This window comes from Hypanus sabinus, chromosome 8, assembly GCF_030144855.1.
Source record: "Hypanus sabinus isolate sHypSab1 chromosome 8, sHypSab1.hap1, whole genome shotgun sequence".
Taxonomy (NCBI): Eukaryota; Metazoa; Chordata; class Chondrichthyes; order Myliobatiformes; family Dasyatidae; genus Hypanus; species Hypanus sabinus.
Window position 1 is genome coordinate 171,523,364 of NC_082713.1, and position 17,040 is coordinate 171,540,403.

At 42.0% G+C, this 17,040-nt stretch overlaps 1 protein-coding gene across 1 annotated transcript in view; it reads left to right on the top strand.

Moving 5' to 3' along the window:
* LOC132398729 (CD9 antigen-like) overlaps nucleotides 1-17,040 on the top strand; it is a 51,908-nt gene that overhangs the window by 13,411 nt on the left and 21,457 nt on the right. The gene's annotated exons all lie outside the window — the stretch shown is intronic.

The following is a 17,040-nucleotide window of genomic DNA, read 5'->3' on the forward strand; positions in this document are numbered from 1 at the left end:
GCTCACCTTGGTGTCCTTCCAACCTCTCAGATTCTGTAAAACCTGCCAGCAGTCAACCCTTCAGGATCAGCAGACAAAATGCTGGAGCAACCCAGCAGGGCGGGCAGCATCTATGGAAGTGAATGAACAGTCGACGTTTTGGGCCGTGACCCTTCGTCAGGACTGGAAAGGAAGGGGAACGATGCCAGAATAAGAAGGTGGGGGAGGGGAAGGGAGACAAGATAAAAGGTGATAGGTGAAACGATTTGGGTGGAGGAAGTCTGATGAAGCAAGAAGCTGGGAGATGATGGGTGGTAAAGGCAAAAGGCTGGAGAAGAGGGAATCTGATAATAGTGGAGAAAGTAACGGAGGAGGTGATAGCAGGTAAAGAGAAGAGGTCAGAGTGGGGATCAGAAGAGGGGAGGGGTCCACTCTTCGAGATATTGGCACACCTCCAATTCTGATCTCAGAGTCCCATATTTAATCTCTCAACTGGTCTTTGGACTGCCAGGGTCCCTCTCTGAACTCCCCACCTCCATCCCACTTTAAGATGCCTCACGAAACCAGTTTGGAATTGGAATCGGAATTGGTTTATTATTGTCTCATGTACTGAGATACAGTGAAAATCCTGCCTTACACACTGTTCGTACAGATCAGATCATTGCACCGTGCATTGAGGGGGAACAAGGTAAGACAATAACAATGCAGAATGAAGTGTCACAGCTGCGGAGAAAGTGCCGTGCAGGCAGACAAGGTGCAAGGCCATAATGAGGTAGGTTTTAAGGTCAACAGTTGTTATATTGTACAAGGGAACTATTTTATAGTCTTAGACAATAAGACATAGGAGTAGAATCAGGCCATTCAGCCCATCGAGTCTACTCTGACATTCCATCATGACTGATTTATTTTCCTTTTCAACCCCATTCTCCTGCCTTCTCTCTGTAACCTTTCATGCCCTGACTAATCAAGAACCTATCAGCCTCTGCTTTAAATATACCAGTGACTTGGCCTCCACAGCTGCCTGTGGCAATGAATTCCACAGATTTGCCACCATCTGGCTAACGGAATTTGATTCTGAGGCTGTGCCATCTGGTTCTAGACTCTCCCACCATAGGAAACATCATCTCCAAATACACTCTATCTAGGTATTTCAACATTCCATAGATTTTAATGAGTTCCACCCCTCATTCTTCTAAACTCCAAAGAGTACAGGCCCAGAGTCATCAAATGCTCCTCATACTTCATTTGTGTACACCTCCGGTGGACTCTCTGTCTGGTGGACAATGCACATCTTTTCTTAGATAAGGGGCCCAAAACTGCTTCAAGTGTGGTCTGACCAATACCTTATAAGAACTCAGCATTAGGTCATAGATTTATATGCTAGTCCCCTCAAAATGAACACTAGCATTGCATTCGATTTTTATGACAATCAGGTCGAAGTTGTCCTTGAACCTGGTACTACATGCTTTCAGGCTTTTTTTAATCTCCTGCCTGATGGAAGAGAGAATGTCCGGGGTGGGTGGGGACTTCCATTATGCCGGCTGCTTTACCGAGGCAGTGATTGTGTGGACAGTCTCCAAGGAGGGAGGTTAGTTTCTGTGATGTGCTGATCTGTGTCCACATCTCACTGTGTTCTGTGTTCCTTTTGTATGGAATGCACACAAAGAAAAGCTTTGCACAGGGTCACTGGTCTAATTCAGAATCAGGATCAGGTTAATTATCACCGACGTATGTTGTGAAATTTGTTGGAATACATAAAATACTGTTATAATCTGAAACATATATGGAACATAGAAAACCTACAGCATTATTCAGGCCCTTCGGCTCACGATGCTGTGCCGAACATGTCCTTGCTTTAGAAATTACCTAGGGTGACCCATAGCAAAAAGCTGTTCTTAAAGCATTGAGTGCATGCCTTCAGGATCCTGTATCACCTCCTTGATGGTAGCAATGGCTGCGTAAGTTTCTTTATCCACTTCCCGCCTCGATCCCCAATGCAGTGACTAGGCAGGGTGTAAACAATCCCACAGAGAGGAAATATTTTCACCGGGTCACTATAATTTAGTTCCCCCTGGCTTAAACCCAGTGCCTTCCAGTCCTCGAGCCTCCAGCTTGAGATCAGCTTCACTGTTCAACCCCTAATCATTTTCCATCATGTCACCTCTTGCTCTGAACTAAACCACCCCACAGCCATAACAAGCTTTCCTTATCGCAGGAATTAAGGATGAAAATTAAAAGTTTTATTTGTCATATGTACACCAAAACAGTGAAATGTGTTGCTTATGCCAAATCAAATCAGCAAGGGTCATGCTGAGGGCATCCCGCAAGTGTTGGCATGGGTACAACTCACTAACCCTAACAGTACGTCTTTGGAATGTGGGAGGAAACCAGAGCACCTGGAGGAAACCCGCACGATCATGAGCGTACTAACCCCTGACAGGCAATGGTGGGGCTTAACCATAGAACCATAGAACTATAGAACACTGCAGCACAGTACAGGCCCTTCAGCCCTCCATGTTGTGCTGACCCATATAATCCTTAAAAAAAGTACTAAGCCCACACTACCCCATAATCTTCCATTTTTCTTTCATCCATTGTGCCTGTCCAAGAGGCTCTTAAATACCCCTAATGTTTTAGCCTCCACCACCATCCCTGGCAAGTCATTCCAGGCACTCACAACCCTCTGTGTAAAAAACTTACCCCTGATGTCTCCCCAAAACTTCCCTCCATTAATTTTGTACATATGCCCTCTGGTGTTTGCTATTGGTGCCCTGGGAAACAGGTACTGACTATCCACCCTATCTATGCCTCTCATAATCTTGTAGACCTCTATCAAGTTCCCTCTCATTCTTCTACGCTCCAAAGAGAGAAGTCCCAGCTCTGCTAACCTTGCTTCATATGACTTGTTCTCCAAACCAGGCAACATCCTGGTAAATCTCCTCTGCATCCTCTCCATAGCTTCCACATCCTTCCTATAATGAGGTGACCAGAATTGAACACAATACTCTAAGTGCGGTCTCACCAGAGATTTGTAGAGTTGCAACATGACCTCTCTACTCTTGAACTCAATCCCCCTGTTAATGAAGCCTAGCATCCCATAGGCCTTCTTAACTACCCTATCAACCTGTGCAGCGACCTTGAGGGAAAATTAAGTACTGTTAGAAATCCGTGGGTCAAACAGCGTTTATCATGGTCGACATTTCAAAAGCCTGCTTCAGTGACTGAGAATGCGGAGAGGAGAGCATTGGTAGAAAGGGAGAGAGGGGCGTAAGGCAGGAGTTTGTAGCTGATCCAGATGAGGAGGTGATGATGGGCAGAAGGTGCCAGCTGGACATGAGGGAGGGGTCGAGTTGGGAGGTGCAGCTGGTGGATAAGACATCCTGTTCAGCATGGGTGAGTTGGGCTGAAGGGCCTGTTTTCTAGAATCAGAATTCAGAATTAGTGTAATTGTTGTTTTGTGCAATACAGCAATACAGTGCAATAGATGAAAATCACTATGGGTTACAATGAGGTTATATTAACTAAGGTAAATAGTGCAAAAAGAGAATGAAGTAGTGAGGTCAGTTCATGGATCACCCACAAATCTGATGGCAGAGGAGAAGGAGACTATGAGATATAGGAACAGAATTAGGCCACTCAGCCCATCGAGTCTGCTCCACCATTTCATCATGGCTGATTTATTATCCCCCTCAACCCTATTCTCCTGCCTTCTCCCCGTAACCTTTGACACTTAATCAAGAACCTGTCAGTCTCCACTTTAAATGAACCCAATGTTCTTAAAATGTTGAATGTGCACTTTCAGCCTCTTGTACCATCTCCCTGATGGAGTGGTGGGAGGAGGTTGTCCAGGGTAGTGAGAGTCGATTCAGGCCCTCGTACCATCTCCCTGATGGAGTGGTGGGAGGAGGTTGACCATGGTAGTGAGAGTCGATTCAGGCCCTCGTACCATCTCCCTGATGGGGTGGTGGGAGGAGGTTGTCCAGGGTAGTGAGAGTCGATTCAGGCCCTCGTACCATCTCCCTGATGGGGTGGTGGGAGGAGGTTGTCCAGGGTAGTGAGAGTCGATTCAGGCCCTCGTACCATCTCCCTGATGGGGTGGTGGGAGGAGGTTGTCCAGGGTAGTGAGAGTCGATTCAGGCCCTCGTACCATCTCCCTGATGGAGTGGTGGGAGGAGGTTGTCCAGGGTAGTGAGAGTCGATTCAGGCCCTCGTACCATCTCCCTGATGGGGTGGTGGGAGGAGGTTGTCCAGGGTAGTGAGAGTCGATTCAGGCCCTCGTACCATCTCCCTGATGGAGTGGTCGGAGGAGGTTGTCCAGGGTAGTGAGAGTCGATTCAGGCCCTCGTACCATCTCCCTGATGGAGTGTTGGGAGGAGATTGTCCAGGGTAGTGAGAGTCGATTCAGGCCCTCGTACCATCTCCCTGATGGAGTGGTGGGAGGAGGTTGTCCAGGACAGTGAGAGTCGATTCAGGCCCTCGTACCATCTCCCTGATGGAGTGGTGGGAGGAGATTGTCCAGGGTAGTGAGAGTCGATTCAGGCCCTCGTACCATCTCCCTGATGGAGTGGTGGGAGGAGGTTGTCCAGGACAGTGAGAGTCGATTCAGGCCCTCGTACCATCTCCCTGATGGAGTGGTGGGAGGAGGTTGTCCAGGGTAGTGAGAGTCGATTCAGGCCCTCGTACCATCTCACTGATGGGGTGGTGGGAGGAGGTTGTCCAGGGTAGTGAGTGTCTGTACTCTATGACTCTATGATATTGCACTCATGCAAGTTAAATTTAATTTGCCATTCTCTCACCCACTGCTCAATTTGATCTTGAATCCGTAAGTTTAGACAACTCTCTTCTGTTCACTACACTACTCTTTTTGGTCTTGTTCTCAAAGTTACTAACCACATTAATAACATTGTCATCGAAGTCATTGATGTAGATGACAAACAACAGTTGAACCAACTTCTGATCTCCACCATCTCTTTTGACCGCAAGTTTAAAGTTAAAGTCAAAGTAAATTGATTATTAAAGTACTTACGTGTTACCTTTGACAACCCTGAGATTTGATGAGCAGAATCATTGTGATCTCTTGGGGCAGGTGTGACCTGTACAAAAAGTGACTTGCATTTGAATCCCGGGGGACCAGCATCCTGGCAGGGAGGTTTTCTAAGGCTACTGGGGAGTGTTTAAACTAGAATTGCTGGTGGATGGGAACCGAACTAAAGAGACAGAGGAAGGGGCTGTTGGCTCACAAATAGAGGAAGTTTGGAGACAGTGCAAGAGGGAGGATAGGCAGGTGATGGAGAAGGGATGTGCTCAGACCGATGATTTGAGATGAGCCTATTTTAATGCAAGAAGCATCATGAATAAAGTGGATGAACATAGAGTGTGGATCAGTACTTGGAGCTATGATGTAGTGGCCATTACAGAGACTTGGATGGCTCAGGGGCAGGAATGGTTACTTAGAGTGCCAGGCTTTAGATGTTTCAGAAGGGACAGGGAGGGAGGCAAAAGAGGTGGGGGCATGGCACAGCTGATCAGAGATAGCGTCACGGCTGCAGGAAAGGAGGAAGTCGTTTTTCTGGTGACATCATCATCAAGAATGGCAGCTTAAGTCACTAGCTCCTCCGGAAAAACGCGTATTAAGCCCCGTTAACCCATCAATATAATATTTTTTGAAAAATATTTGAACTGAAAAGAGGGGCAAGAATGGGGAAAAGGAATGGAAATTAAAAAAGCGACACTGCGGAGCCTGAGTCCGAGAGGAGTGCAGCGAGCGGCTCTCCGAACCGACCGCATGCGAGCGAGGCGGCCACTGGGCCTCGTTCAGGCAAAGCGGCAAATATCTCCGAAACCAAGATTACCCCCCCCCCCCGCGATCCTCCAGAAACGCAAAAAATACTCTGAAGTAAAGCCAGTACTAAAGCAAAATAAGATTAGATTTCAAACTCCGTACCCTGCTAAACTTCAAGTGTTTTATGTCAATGGGACGCGGTTGTACCAGACAGTGGAAGAGGCGACTACAGACACGAAGGCCAGAAGGTTGCCCATCAGTGTGACCAAAACGAGGGAAAGCCTGACTGAGGAATTATCCCGCTCCGCTTGGGAAATAATGCGAAAATCGAGAAGGCAGGGGACGGGAGGAGGCCAAGAGAAATATATTAAGAAGAGATCGGGAGTTTCCCAAAGTCAGTCCTCACCCCCTCCAGAAGAGCCATAAGGTTTGGCTAACTTTAAAAATGTTGAGAAGCTAAACGGAAGCAAAAGTAGACAGTGATATACCTATCTCGAGAAATACTTATTATAATGTGGATTTTATATTACTTAGTTGTTATTCTTTATTCGCACACTTACTCCTTTTTCCCCACCAAAATGAGAATATATATATGTGTGTAATGTGTGTGTGTGTGTGTGTGTGTGTGTGTGTGTATATATATATATATATATATATATTTGTGCATGTATGTGTGTGTGTGTGTGTGTGTGTGTGTGTGTGTGTATAGGAGTACACAGGGAAATCTTTTCTGTGTAATGGATTTGTTCACTGGCTTTTATGAATACTGCAATGGGGGCCCTCAACTCACAAGTAGGAGGGGTTATCCCCCACAGCTAGACATTTCCTCTAGTTCAATGCAGGGTCATCTACTAGAGACCTCAGCCTTGGAATCACACGTTCGTTGCCATTTTTGTTATTACTTGCGTTTCTTGGTTCTTATTTGTTCAGGGAGTAGATCGATTAAGTTTTATTCTAATTTCAATGATACATTGACAGATAAATACAGATGGCTAAGGACAAGGTAAAATTCATTTCTTTTAATTGAAGTGGGCTATTAAATCCAATCAAACGTAAGAGAATTTTATCCAAAATGAAAAAAGAACAAGCCCATGTAGTATATTTACAGGAAACTCATTTAAGTGATAATGAGCATGGAAAACTAAAGAGAATGGGCTTCACTAATCTGTTTTTCTCCTCATATAAATCAGGACATAGGAGAGGAGTTGCTATTCTTATCTCAAGTAAGCTATATTTTGAAAAAATATTCGAAATGGGAGAAAAAGAGGGCAGATATATTCCGGTAAGGGGGAATATAGATGGCAATTCAGTTACTCTATTGAATATATATGCACCCCCAGGAAGTGATATTAGTTTCTTTCAGAAAATTACAAATATTATGATAACAGAAACAGAAGGTCTCCTGATATGTGGGAGAAACTTAAATGTACAATTACAAGCAAACTTAGACTCATTCAATAGAAAAACCTATGAAACAAAATCCTTACATAAGAAAGTTAATACACTTTTTGAGGATGTTGGTTTAATTGATATATGGAGGGACCTTTTCCCCGACAGAAGGGATTACACTCACTATTCTGCTCCCCATTCTGTATATACAAGAATAGACTATTTCATAATATTTGGAAAAGACAAAGATAAAATAAACACCTGTGGAATTGGGACAATAGATTTAAGTGACCATGCATCTATATATTTATCTGTTGATTTTGACCTACAACCAAAGAATACTATTTGGAAACTAAATTCAGGTCTACTCAATGATCCCTACTTTAAGGAACAAATTAAAAAAGAAATTGGTCTCTACTTAGAATTTAATAATAATGGAGAGGTTTCACCTCCCATTTTATGGGATACTCTGAAGGCGGTCTTAAGAGGGAAAATTATAGCGATATCTTCATGTAAGAAAAAAATAAGGAATAAAACATAAGAGGAATTACAAAATAGGCTGAAGGAACTAGAGAAAAATTGAATTTGGCACAGGCTACATTAGAGGAAATTAAAAGAATTAGAGGAAATTAAAAGAATTAGGAATGAAATAAATAATTTGGCTATGCAAGGAATCAGGAAAAACAATGTTTCTGAAACAGAGACATTGTGAAAGTGGATCAAAATCTATGAAAATACTGGCGTGGAAACTGAAAAAAGATAGCAGAAAATACAATTCATAGAATTAGGGACCCAAGAACGAAAATGATAAAAAAAATAAGCTAAGTGAAATTCAAGAAGCTTTTGAAGTGTTTTACAAAACTCTATATTCCAAAGTTCCAGGGTGAAGCATAACCCAAATTGACACCTTCTTGAATTCTCTAGAGTTACCCACTTTAAGCAAAGAACCAAAGAGAATGATGACTGCTGACATAACTGAAGTTGAGTTAAAAGCTGCAATTAGTAGGCTTAAATTAAGCAAGTCACCAGGATCCGATGGGTATATGGCAGAGTGGTACAAAGAATTTAAAAATGAGTTAATTCCTGTTTTACTCCCTACATTGAACTGGGCTCTAAAAAAGGCACAAATGCCACCCAGTTGGAAGGAAGTGATAATCTCAGCTATACCGAAAGAAGGCAAGGATAAAATGGAATGCGGGTCATTTAGACCAATATCCGTTCTTAATATAGATTATAGGTTATTTACCTCCATCATGGCCGAACAATTAGAGGAGTTTCTACCCATACTGATACATAATGATCAAACAGGTTTTCTACGACAACGCCAGACTAAAGACAATATACGAAGGACACTTCACATTATGGATCATATACAAAAAAATAAAATCGAAGCAATAGTGATAAGCGTGGATGCTAAAAAAGCTCTCAATTCAGTTAATTCATATTTTTTTTACAGAGTTTTACATAGATTTGGTTTCCAAACACAATTATTAAAACTATACAGACACTATATGACAATCCTACTGCTAGGATTAAAATCAATGGATATTTATCAAATAGTCTTACCCTAGAAAGGGGCACGAGACAGGGTTGTGCATGGTCACCACTACTCTTCGCATTATATCTGGAACCTTTAGCTCAATACATCAGACAGAATGAAGATATCAGGGGAATTACTATTAAAGGGACAGAGCATAAATTGGCTTGTTATGCGGATGACATTTTGATCTATCTAGGGCAATCAATATACTCTTTACCTGAATTGATGCAATCCTTTGAACAATATGGTCAATTATCAGGATACAAGATCAACTTAGATAAAACCCAATTACTATCATATTACTATAGCCCACCAAGAGAAATTGAAAGTTGATACCCCTGGGCATGGCACACAGAGTCTTTCAAATATTTGGGCATCATTATGCCAAAAGATTTGGCAAAATTATCAGAATGTAATTATCAGCCTTTATATAAAAAAATTAAGGAAGATGTGGCAAGATGGAACCTGATTCCTTTTTTCACTCTTAGTTCAAGGATTGAGTCTGTTAAAATGAATAAACTGCCCAGACTGTTATATCTCTTTCAGACTCTACCAATAGAGATTAATCAAAATCAATTCAATGAATGGAACAAGATGTTATCAAGGTATATTTGTCAGGCCTAGAGTTTGTCTCAAAACTTTGCAATTAACAAAGGAAAAGGGGGGTTGGGGCCTACCTTCTCTTAGAGATTATTATTTTGCAGCACAGTTGAGAGCTGTGATACGTTGGTGCAACCCGTCATTTGACGCTCAATGGAAAAACATTGAGGAGCGGGTACTTCCCATCCCCATACAAGCAATTTTGGCTGATAACAACCTGCAAAGGTACATAAATACTATTGATAACCTATGGGTGAAATTGACTCTTAAAAAATGGAAACCTACTATAAAAGAATATAACCTAGAGGGAGATATTGCAATTCTTAAATGGTGTGCATATGACTTGGAATTTACACCAAATAAATTGGATGCTAGATTTAAGGACTGGACAGCTAAAGGAATAACAGTTCTTTGCAACATAATGAAAGAAGGAACTCTGTTCAGTTTTGAAATGCTTAAAGAGAAACACTTATTAGAAAAACAAGATTTTTATTGGTATTTACAGATGTGACAATATGTTAATAAGACGCTTAAAAATGTAACCAAGGCAAATACATGTTTGATAGAGCTCTTTAGAAAAGCATATCATTCAGATAATGGTAGTAGAATCATTTCAAGTATGCATAAGGGGTTGTCAAATCTTAAAACACATTCGACTTCATACATTAAAACAAAATGGGAGAAGGAAGGAGGGATAATTATATCTGAGGAAGAATGGACAACAATATGGAGATATCAATGGAAGGGTACCAGTTCACAGAAATGGAGGGAGTTTGGATGGAAAAACTTGATAAGATATTTTATTACACCCTCTCAGAAATCCCATTATGATAGTAACCTCCATGTTTGCTGGAGAAATTGTGGAAATCAAAATACAAATCATTATCATATTTTTTGGGACTGCCCTGTTATCAAAAACTATTGGAGGGGGATACACAATGCTCTACAAAACATCTTTAAATGTGAAATACCCTTAGAGAGTAAGGCCATATGTTTTGGATATATACCTCAAGAATGGTTGAAAAGAGAAATATTTAATGAATATATTGTTGGTGGCTGGTAAAAAGACTCTTACTAGGGAATGGTTATCACAGGATAGCCCAACTTTAAATACATGAATGGAAATTACAATGGACATTTACAAAATGGAGAAGATAACAGCATCTGTTAATCATAAGCTGGAACAATTTGATTCATACTGGGAAAAATGGTTTAACTACATAATGCCTCATAGGCCTGATTTTATTCTCACAAATCAATGAATCTGTTGTAAAAAAAAGATCACTCCCTACTTGTACATAGTTCTTTCCTTTTGCTTGTTTTTTCTTTCCACTCTTTTCTATAAGTGTATACCTCAGATAAATACTTTGTGGAGATCTGTGATATATATGATTATATGATATATATGTACAATGTCTGAAATACCTTATGGAAATGATTGTTTGATGATGAACTTCAATAAAAAAATAAATTACAAAAAAGAAAAGGAAGAAGTCATGAAGGGATTGTCCACACAGTCTCTGTGGGTGGAAGTTAGAAGCAGGAAGAAAACGCTACTGGGTGTTTTTTGTAGGCATCCATTAGTCTTGTGAGACCATGGATTTGCGCCTTGGAAGATTTTTCCAGGGTGCTGACCTGGGCAGGGTTGTATGGGAGTCTGGCAGTTGCCCATGCTGCAAGTCTCCCCTCTCCACGCCACTGATGTTGTCCAAGGGAAGGGCACTAGGACCCATACAGCTTGGCACCGGTGTCATCGCAGAGCAGTGTGTTGTTAAGTGCCTTGCTCAAGGACACAATGCGCTGCCTCAGCTGAGGCTCAAATTAGTGACCTTCAGATCACTAGACCGATGCCTTATCCACTAGGCAATGCAATAGTAACAGGGACATCGAGGAGCGGATAGGGAGACAGATTCTGGAAAGGTATAATAATAACAAGGTTGTCATGGTGGGAAATTTTAGTTTCCCAAATATAGATTGGCATCTCCCTAGATGTGTTAGGTGTTAGGTGTGTTCAGGAAGGTTGAACCTGGATTTGGTATTGGGTAATGAACCTGGTCAGGTGTCAGATCTCTAGGTGGGAGAGCATTTTGGAGACAGTGATCATAATTCTAACTGCTTTACTGCATTTGAGAGAAATAGGAACAGACAAGTTAGGAAAGCATTTAATTGGAGTAAGGGGAAATATGAAGCTATCAGGCAGGAACTTGGAAGCATAAATTGGAAACAGATGTTCTCAGGGAAATGTACGGCAGAAATGTGGCAAATGTTCAGGGGATATTTGTGTGATGTTCTGTACAGGCACATTCCAATGAGACAGGAAGAGAATGGTAGGGTACAGGAACCGTGGTGTACAAAGGCCATTGAAAATCTAGTCAAGACGAAAGGAAAAGTTTACAAAAGGTTCAAAAAACTAGGTAATGATAGAGATCTAGAAGATTATAAGGCCAGCAGGAAGGAGCTTGAGAATGAAATTAGGAGAGCCTGAGGGGGGCCATGAGAAGACCTTGGTGATCAGGATTAGGAAATCCCCAACAAGGCATCCTACAAGTATATGAAGAGCAAGAGGACAAGATGCGAGAGAATAGGACCAATCAAATGTGACAATGGAAAAGTGTGTATGGAACCAGAGGAGACAGTGGAGATACATAATGAATAGTTTGCTTCAGTATTCAGTACGGAAAAGGGTCTTGGTGATGTAGGGATGACCTACAGCTGACTGAAAAGCTTGAACATATAGACATTATGAAAGAGGATATGCTGAAGCTTTTGGAAAGCATCAGTTGGATAAGTCTCCAGGACCAGATGAGATGTGCCCCAGGCTACTGTGAGAGGCGAGGGAGGAGATTACTGAGCCTCTGGCAATGTTATTTGCATCATCAATGGGGACAGGAGAGGTTCCGAAGGAATGGAGGTTGTAAATATTGTTCCCTTATTCAAGAAAGGGAGTAGAGACAGCCCAAGAAATTATAGACCAGTGGTTGTTAAGTTGATAGAAAGGATCCTGAGAGGCAGGATTTATGATCATTTGCATAATATGATTAAGAATAATCAGCATGGCTTTGTCAAAGGCAAGTCGTGCTTTACGAGCCTGATTGAATTTTTTGAGGATGTGACTAAACACATTGATGAAGGAAGAGCAGTAGATGTAGTGTATATGGATTTCAGCAAGGCATTTGATAAGGTACCCCATGCAAGGCTTATTGAGAAAGTAAGGAGGCATGAGATCCAAGGGGACATTGCTTTGTGAATCCAGAATTGGCTTGCCCACAGAAGGCAAAGAGTGGTTGTAGATGGGTCATGTTCTGCATGGATGTCAGTCACCAGTGGAGTGCCTCAGGGATCTGTTCTGGGACCCTTTCTCTTTGTGATTTTTATAAATGACCTGGATGAGGAAGTGAAGGGATGGGTTAATAAATTTGTGGATGACATAAAGGTTGGGGGTGTTGTGGATAGTGTGGAGGGCTGTCAGAGGTTACAGCAGGACATCAATAAGATGGAAAATTGGGCTGAGAAGTGGCGGATGGAGTTTAACCCAGATAAGTGTGAGGTGGTTCATTTTGGTAGGTCAAATATGATGCCAAATATAGTATTAATGGTAAGACTCTTGGCAGTGTGGAGAATCAGAGGGATCTTGGGGTCCGAGTCCATAGGACATTCAAAGCTGCTGTGGAGGTTAACTCTGTGGTTAAGAAGGCATACAGTGCATTGGCCTTCATCAATCATGGGACTGAGTTCAAGAGCCGAGAGGTAGTGTTGTAGCTATTTAGGACCCTGGTCAGACCCCACTTGGAGTACTGTGTTCAGTTCTGGTCGCCTCACTACAGGAAGGATGTGGAAGCCATAGAAAGGGTGCAGAGGAGATTTACAAGGATGTTGCCTGGATTGGGGAGCATGCCTTATGAGAATAGGTTGAATGAACTCGGCCTTTTCTCCTTGGAGCGATGGAGGATAAGAGATGACCTGATAGAGGTGTACAAGATAATGAGAGGCATTGATTGTGTGGATAGTCAGAGGCTTTTTCCCAGGGCTCTAATGGCTAACACAAGAGGGCACAGTTTTAAGGTGCTGGGGAGTAGGTACAGAGGAGCTGCCAGGGGTAAGTTTTTTATGCAGACAGTGGTGAGTGTGTGGAATGGGCTGCCAGCGACGGTGGTGGAGGCGGATACGATAGGGTCTTTAAGAGACTCCTGGATAGGTATATGGAGCTTAGAAAACTAGAGAACAATGGGTAACCCTAGCTAATTTCTAAAGTAAGTACATGTTCGGCACAGCATTGTGGGCCGAAGGACCTGTTTTGTGCTGAAGGTTTTCTATGTTTCTATGTTTCTTGTGGGTGTTTACAGAAAAATAAAGAAATACAATAGAATTTATGAAATATAATGCATAAACAAGTCCAACAAATGACCAATGTATGAAAGAAGCCAAATTATGCAAACAAGTAAGTAAATAATACTGAGAACGTGAGTTGTATAGAGTCTTTGAAAGTGAGCCTTTAGGCTGTGGACTCAGAGCAGTGTTGAGATGAGTGATTCAGGGGCCTAATGGTTGTGGGGTTATAACTACTTCTGACCCTGATGGTGTGGGACCCAGGACTCCTGTTCCTTCTGCCTGATGGTAGTAGTGAGAAGAGAGTAAGGTCTGGATGGTGGGTGTCCTTGATGATGGGTGCTGCATTCCCGTGACCACTGATTGTAAACGTGCTTAATGCTGGGGAGGGTTTTACATATCTTTGAGAATGATTAATATGAATTCCCCTTTTCAATCAATTTCAATCTTACTCCTCAGATCTCCTTTCATACCCCTTCCTTTCATCTTAAACCAGTGATTCCTATGCTATGAGAAGATGATTCTATCTCTGCCTGTCATAATGTTGTGCACATGTGTCAGGTCTCCCTCAGTCTCCTTCACTCCTTGACAAGAGGGGATTTATTGTTCTTGAAACATGCAGCCTGGCAGTTTTGTGGAAACATCCACATCCTGTAAACAATGTAATCCTTGAATGGATTTCCTGCCATTCTCAGGATGTCATTTCAAATAGTTCTGCAATACCAGAAGTGCTCAGTCCAAGTTACTGAGCAAAACCTTTGTAGGACCTCTCCAATCCTATCTGTTCCCAGTTGTCATTTCTCGTCCTTCCCCCCTCTCTTTCCAATGCCCATTCTAGCTCCCCTTTTTTCCTTTCTCCTCATCTGTCCATGCTTCTTTTTCCCACAGTCTCCTCACCTCTCCTATTGGGTTCCTCTGCCTTTCACCTTTTTTCCTATCACCTCCCAGCCTCTTATTTTAACCCCTCATCTCCCTGGACTGTTTCAGCACCCCCTGTGGCAGCTCAGAGTCACAGTATCTGCTATGGAGTACAGGAAGATCTGATCTTGGTGAGGGTGGACCTTAGTCGCAGTGAGCACAGGGATGGCTGCTTTTAGATTTTAAAAACAAGAGATTCTGTAGATACAGGAAATCCAAAGCATCACAAAAAAAATTATGGAGGAACTCAGCAGATCAGGCAGCATCTATGAAGAGGAAATTAACAATCAATGTTTTGGGTTGAGGATCAGTATGAAGGGTCGCAATCTGAAACATTGACAGTTTATTCCCCTCCATAGATACTGCCTGACCTGCTGAGTTCCTCCAGCATGTTTTTTGTGCTGCTTTCAGACGCTCATTCATTTGTTACGTGCCATGTTGTGTGACATGGTGATCACGATCTTTCCATGATTATGATTGTCCTTTCCTTCTTCTGGGCAGTGTCTTTACAAGACACGGAAACCATGCAACACAAAAAAAACAAAACAAGATAAACAACATAATAATAAATTAAAAAACACAATAATTATAACTACATAAGATAGCTTTAATAGTACATAATTGTATACAAGCATATATATAGATATAAGATTGTATATTGATTGGAGCTTAATGTAAAAAATGTGAGAAAAATGATTAAAGTTCAAAGTACATTTCTATGTGTACAGTTCTGGTCACCGAATTATAGGAAAGATATCAATAAATTAGAGAGAGTGCAGAGACGATTTACTAAGATGTTACCTGGGTTTCAGCACTTAAGTTACAGAGAAAGGTTGAACAAGTTAGGTCTCTATTCATTGGAGCGTAGAAGGTTGAGGGGGGATTTGATCGAGGTATTTAAAATTTTGAGAGGGATAGATAGAGTTGACGTGAATAGGCTGTTTCCATTGAGAGTAGGGGAGATTCAAACAAGAGGACATGATTTGAGAGTTAGGGAGCAGAAGTTTAAGGGAAACACGAGGGGGTATTTCTTTACTCAGAGAGTGATAGCTGTGTGGAATGAGCTTCCTGTAGAAGTAGTTGTGGTGAACTATGTGTGCCTGTCTGGACACGTCCCTGCTGACTGCTCCTGTGGCTCCTCCCACAGGCCCCTGTATAAAGGCGATCTGAGGCCTATGCTCGGCCACAGTCTCCAGGATGTAGTATGATGGTCACTTACTTCTGGTTCCTTCTTCCAGTCAATAAAAGCCGATATCTCGCCTTACGTCTCAGAGTGAGTTATTGATGGTGCATCAGTAGTAGAGGCCAGTTCAGTTGTGTCATTTAAGGTAAAATTGGATAGGTATATGGACAGGAAAGGAGTGGAGGGTTATGGGCTGAGTGTGGGTAGGTGGGACTAGGTGAGATTAAGAGTTCGGCACAGACTAGGAGGGCCGAGATGGCCTGTTTCCGTGCTGTGATTGTTATATGTTATATGTTATATACATTCATTACCACAGTACATACTGTATATGTCACCATATACAACATGAGACTCATTTTCTCGCGAGCCTTCACAGTAGAACAAAGAAATGCAACAGTATCAATGAAAAGCTACACACAAACAAAGAGTGACAAAGAACCAAAAGAAGACAATCTGAGGAATGTGGTAGAACAAAGGGATCTCAGAATGAGGTCCATAATTTATTGAAAGTGGTGTCACAAGTAGATAGAGTCACAAAGAAAGCTTTTGGCACATTGGCCTTCATAAATCAAAGTACTGAGTACAGGAGAAGAGATGTTATGTTAAACTTGTATAAGACATTGATGAGGCCTAATTTGGAGTATTATGTGCAGTTTTGGTCACCAACCTACAGAACAGATGTAAGTAAGATTGAAAGAGTGCAGAGAAAATATACAAGGATGTTGCTAAGACTGGAGGACCTGAGTTATAAGGAAAAATTGAATGTTAGAACTTTATTCCTTGGAATATAGAAGGTTAAGGGGAGATTTGATTGAGGTATACACAATTATGAGTGGTATAAGTAGGGTAAATGCAAGTTTTTTCCACTGAGGTTGGGTGGGACAACAACTAGAGATCACAGGTTAAGGGTGAAAGGTGAATGTTTAACGGGAACATCAGAGGAAACTTCTTCATTCGGATAGTTGTGAGAGTGTGGAATGAGCTGCCAGCGCAAATGGTGCATGCAAGCTGGATTTCAACGTTAAAGAGAAGTTTGGATAGGTACATGAATAGTAGGTGTATGGAGGGCTATGGTTTGGTTGGACTAGGTAGGCCTGTTAATGCGCAATACTTTTCTATGACTCTAATCTGTGGATTTCATTGCCACAGATAGCTGTGGAGGCCAAGTTATTCGGTATATTTAAAATAGTTGATAGGTTCTTGATTAAACTAATATGGCGGGGGATGGGATCCAGGATAATAGAGCTAAGGTTTGAGGCAACAGGTTTACAAGTAGTTGATGGGTGTAACATGAATGTAAGGAAGGACAAGCCAATGATTGGG